A 6,000-nucleotide genomic window follows, 5' to 3' on the forward strand; every position below is an offset into this window, starting at 1 on the left:
TTATCTCAGGGCCGTATGTGCTGACATGTATGTACTCTGATAATAAATTTTATTTTGAACTTTATCATCAATGTTTTTACTAGAGTCTTTCAGCCAGCTCCAACAGTTGATCACGCAGCTCTCCTGCCTTCTGTCCTATCACAGACAAAGGATCTGGCAAAGGATCTTTAACTAGAATGTTTAATCCTGTTTCTTTCAAGAGACAGTATTTTATATGAGCTGCTGAATGTTTCTAGCATTTTCTTTTACATTTTCACTTTCCAGTACCTGCAGGTTTTTAAATTCTGATTCAATTTATTATCTCAGCACTACTTTATCTCTCAGCTTTGATTCTGAATTATTGATTTCAAACTCTAAAGTCAGAGTATTTTTTGTTTATTTCAGGTTTCCCCTATCTGCAGTATTGTGCTTTGGGCTCAGAAACACCATTAGAAATGAACAAGTGTAGGAGTGGCAGGTTGGTTACTTCTCTTCATGAAAGGACAAACTGTCGAAGTAGGAATGAGGTGCCAGCCAATTGACAGAATATTGGAGGTGAGGGAGGAGGTGAGCCTCTGAAGATCAGATTAAGTCTCAAAGGTTTTTAACTTGAAACTTTTAAAATCTATCATTGCAGATAATTTTTCCAGTGTTATTAACACATTGCCTACTTTGGCAATGGCTTTGAGAATGGGTAATGTTGCAGGGCCATGCCATTGCTTAAGACGTGAATGCATGAAGACTCAATCAGCACAATGTGTTGGCTCCTAACTTGCATTTAATAGTGGTGGGTTAGTACCGTCTACATGGGGAGAAGTGGGCGGCAGGGGAGACATGTAATGCCCGAAGAAACAAGAGAAAATCTGCAGAAGCTGGAAATCCAAGCGACGCACACAAAATGCTGGAGGAAGTCGGCAGGCCAGGCAGCATCTAGGAAAAGAGTACAGTCAACGTTTTGGGTCAAAACATTTCGGCAGGACTGAAGGAAAAAAAAAGCTGAGGGGTAGATTTAAAAGGTGGGGGAGAGGGGAGAGAGAAACACAAGATGAGAAGGGAAACCTGAAGGGGGAGGGATGAAGTAAAGAGCTGGGAAGTAAATTGGTGAAAGAGACAGAAGACCATGGAAGAAAGGAAAGGGAGGAGGAGCACCAGAGGGAGGAGATGGGCAGGCAAGGAGTTAAGGTGAGGGAGTGAAAAGGGGATGGGAAATGGTGAAGGTGGGGGTGGTGGGAGCATTACCGGAAGTTCAAGAACTCTAAGTTCATGCCATCAGGTGTGACGAAAGAGGGTGACAAAAGTACACATAGACTGAGATGTAAACTGTCCTGTGCTAGCACCAGTGGGATCAACAGTTGATCTGCCACCTGTCTTCAGGAGAGAGAGATAAGTAAGACAATGGAGCAGCATTTGGAAATGTTAATGAAGAGACGAGAGAGTTTAACGGAAGGAGACACTGGTCTGAGTATTGTCAAGACTGGCTCTTTTTGAACCCTGAACTGTTTGAAGTGTGATGGACAGGCGATACCCCAGCAGGGGGATAAAAAGGGGCAGGTTCGCTAAGACACCACACACGACACCACGAGGTAATGAGACCCTGGAAGCGGTGCGCTCCCACAAGTCGGTGGGAGTTTTGGAGGTCTGGTCGCGGGACCAGCCATAGACGCACAGGGTGGAAAGATACGGTCGACGGGAACCTGGTGTGTGTCCGCCCTTGCCTGGGTGCTGGGTTCACCGCTGAAGAACGATCGTGTCTGGAACGGAGGGGTCACAGTCGGTGACCTCAGAAGACATCACAAAGGGCTCACCTGAAAGCTAACTGCGAGGAATATCGAAGGTCTGTTTGGAATCTGATTTGCATATTCATTCGTTCTCTCTCTCTCTCCCCAACGGCACGACGGCGATTACTGCGAACTGAACTAAATTGAACTCTGTCACTTGTGATTGATCATCTTACCCCTAGACTGCGATAGAGCTTGATTGACCCTATTATCCTAGTTCTGTGTACATGTGTGTTTATTCACTGCTAACCTGTTGCATTTATATCCTTACTATTAGAGTACTGTGTTGCTTATTTCTTTAATAAAACTTTCTTCGTTCCAGTAATCCAGACTCCAACTGAGTGGTCCATTTCTGCTGGTTTGGCAACCCAGTTACGGGGTACGTAACACAGGTTGGAGGCTACCCAAGCTGAATATAAGGTGTCGCTCCTCCAACCTAAGTATGGCCTCATCATGACAGTGGAGATGGCCATGGATAGACATCGGAATGGGAATGGCAAGTGGAAGTAAAATGGGTGGACATTGGGAGATCTCGCTTGTTCTGGCAGACGGAGCATAGATGCTCGGCGAAGTGGTCTCCCAATCTATGTCAGGTCTCACCAATATACAGGAGGCCACACCAGGAGCAATGAACACAGTAAATGACCCCTACAGACTCACAGATGAAGTGTTGCCTCACCTGGAAGGACTTTTAGGGCCCTGGATGGTAGTGAGGGAGGAGGTCCAGGGGCAGGTGTAGCTCTTGTTCTGCTTGCAAGAATAAGTACCAGGAGGGAGATCAGTGGGGAGGGATGAATGGACAAGGAAGTCGTGTAGGGAATGATCACTGCAGAAAGTGGGTGGAGGGAAAGATGTGCTTAGTGGTGGGATCCTGCTGGAGATGGCGGAAGTTTCGGAGAATTATCTGCTGGATGAGGAGATTGGTGAGGTGGCAGTTGACGACAAGAGGAACCCTATCCCTGGTGGGGTGGTGGGAGGATGGGGTAAGGGCCGACGAGTGTAAAATGGAAGAGATTCAGTTGAGGGCAGTATTGACGGTAGAGGAAGAAAAGCTCCTTTCTTTGAAAAAGGAGGAATCTCCTTTTGTTCTAGAATGAAAAGCCTCATCCTGAGAGCAGATGCTGCGGAGACAGAGGAATTGAGAGAAAGGGATGATGTTTTAACAAGTAACAGGGTGGGAAGAGATGTAGTCCAGGTAGATGTTCATGGATTTATATTAGACATCAGTGGATAAGCTGCCTGTGGAGATGGGGACAGTGAGATCGAGAAAGGGGAGGGAGGTGACGGAAATGGAGCAGTGAAATTTGAGGGCAGAATGGAAGTTGGAGGCAGAGTAGATGAAGTTGACGAGTTCAGCATAGGTGCAGGAAACCGCACCAATACAGTCGTCGATGTAGCGTAGGAAAAGTGTGGGATAGTCACCAGTGTGGGCTTGGAACATAGCCTGCTCGACGTAGCCACCAAACAGGCAGGCATAGCTGGGACCCATGCAGGTGCCCATGGCTACACCTTTTGTTTGAAGGAAGTGGGAGGAGCCAAAGAAGAAATTATTGAGAGCGAGGACAAGTTCCGCTAGATGGAGGAGAGTGGTGGTGGAGGGGAAGTGGTTGGGTCTGGTGTCCAGAGAAAAATGGAGAGCTTTGAGACCTTCCTGGTGGGGGATGGAGCTGTTTTGGGACTGGACATCCATAGTAAAAATAAGATGATGAGGGCCAAGGAACGTGAAATCATTGAAACGATCCAGAGTGTGTGAAGTGTCACAGATGTAAGTAGGAAGCAACTAAACTACGAGGGATAAAACAGAGTCAAGGTATGCAGATATGAGTTCAGTGGGCCTGAAACTTGGGGCACCACCCGATTTTCATGTGAAAGAGAAACATGGTTAAAATTTCAGATACCGAACCTTTCAAATAAATTACTGCTGCCTGATCTGAGTATTTTGAATATTGTTGCAGATAGAATCGGAGACACAGAATCAAGTTCATTATCATCGACGTGTGTCATGAAATCTGTTGTTTTGCAGCAGCAGTACAGTGCAATGCATAACAAAAAAGCTACAATAAGAAATATATATATTAAAGTAGTGTAGAAAGAGAAAAATGGGAAACTGAAAATATTTTGGTTGTGTAATTAGTTGATCATGATTATTCAACTACCTCTCTCCATTCCTTGTGCTTTCTGTTCTCCCGTAACTTTTTTGTATTTTTATTACCCCTTTCATTTTGATTTTTCTGTCGCCTTTTGTCTTTCCTGCCATCAAAGGATGCAGGCAGCATTTTGGGGATGGGATTTGTGTACCGGAAGCTCTTTTAGTATTCTCCATCCAAACGTTTGTTTGACCACGCACTTCCTATGTTTCCATTCTGGCTTTGTCTCATCTGCTGTTGGAAAACTCTCATTGTGTCTTTGTTACCCTTAGAGTCAACTCTCCGGATGGCTGCTTCATTCTCTTTTCTGTAAACTTGACGTCATTCAAATCCCTGCGACCCATGTCCTAACTAGTAGTGGACTCAGCCAATTACATCCCTCCCCAACGTCGTTTGTATGTATGTGAGGCATTGCGTCAAGAAGGTAATATCTGTCATCAAAAATCTCTGCCATCTGGGCCATGCCATCTTCTGCCAGCCACCATCAGGCAGGAGGTATAGAAGCCTGAATTCCCACAGCATCGGGTTCAAGGACTGCTACTTTATTTCAACTTCTCAGTTCTTGAACCAACTGGTACAACCCCAGTCACTGCAGTTTAGCAACACTGTGACTACTTCGATCTCTTTGCAGTAAGTGGACTTCTTTAGTTCTAATTGTGTTCTTGTAAATGTCCTTCCTCATTTTAAAGAAATGTGTATAATTTTTGTTTTTTTTCTTGTGAAAGCTCCTTTATGATGTTATGTGCCTGTGATGATACTATAAGTCTGTCTTTGCACTCGTGCATACAACAATAAACTCTACTTTGCAGTGTGCTTTCTGACATACATTGACACCTGGTTAAGCAAGATTTTCCTTATTAATTTATATTTTTAAAATATATTTGGATATCTCTATTTATTAAGAAGAAATGTTTTATTTCTCAAAGATATTTTATTTATTATAAATTCTTCCCAGAGTCACACCTCCCTTTCTCTGTAATCTGCTCCAAACCTGCACACTGCCAAGATATCTATTTCCCTCTGAGACTAGTTTAATAAATATCTCATTGTATATTTGGTCCACTATTGCTCACCATACTTCTAACCATCATTCTGGAATTTTCCTGGAGTTGCACAGCTTCCTGCTGATTTATTTAGTCATAGTCATAGACATAGTCATAGTCATAGTCATAGTCATACTTTATTGATCCCGGGGGAAATTGGTTTTCGTTACAGTTGCACCATAAATAATAAATAGTAGTAAAACCATAAATAGTTAAATAGTAATATGTAAATTATGCTAGTAATTCATGAAATAGGTCCAGGGCCAGCCTATTGGCTCAGGGTGTCAGACCCTCCAAGGGAGGAGTTGTAAAGTTTGATGGCCACAGGCAGGAATGACTTCCTATGACACTCTGTGTTGCATCTTGGTGGAATGAGTCTCTGGCTGAATGTACTCCTGTGCCCACCCAGTACATTATGTAGTGGATGGGAGACATTGTCCAAGATGGCATGCAACTTAGACAGCATCCTCTTTTCAGACACCACCGTGAGAGAGTCCAGTTCCATCCCCACAACATCACAGGCCTTACGAATGAGTTTGTTGATTCTGTTGGTGTCTGCTACCCTCAGCCTGCTGCCCAGCACACAACAGCAACTTGGCTCCCTTTCTCTTCACCATTTACACCTCGGACTCCAACTACTGCACAGAGTCTTGTCATCTTCAGAAGTTTTCGAATGACTCTGCCATAGTTGGATGCATCAGCAAGGGAGGTGAGGCTGAGTACAGGGCTACGGTAGGAAACTTTGTCACATGGTGTGAGCAGAATTATCTGCAGCTTAATGTGAAAAAGACTAAGGAGCTGGTGGTAGACTTGAGGAGAGCTAAGGTACCGGTGACCCCTGTTTCCATCCAGGGGGTCAGTGTGGACATGGTGGAGGATTACAAATACCTGGGGATATGAATTGACAATAAACTGGACTGGTCAAAGAACACTGAGGCTGTCTACAAGAAGGGTCAGAGCCGTCTCTATTTCCTGAGGAGACTGAGGTCTAATCCTAATTGTCTGCATTATGATTGCCTTCCCTCCATACTTCCCCTTTCTCTTCTAAGATAA

The sequence above is a fragment of the Mobula hypostoma genome, chromosome 9 (genome assembly GCF_963921235.1).
Source record: "Mobula hypostoma chromosome 9, sMobHyp1.1, whole genome shotgun sequence".
Classification (NCBI taxonomy): domain Eukaryota; kingdom Metazoa; phylum Chordata; class Chondrichthyes; order Myliobatiformes; family Myliobatidae; genus Mobula; species Mobula hypostoma.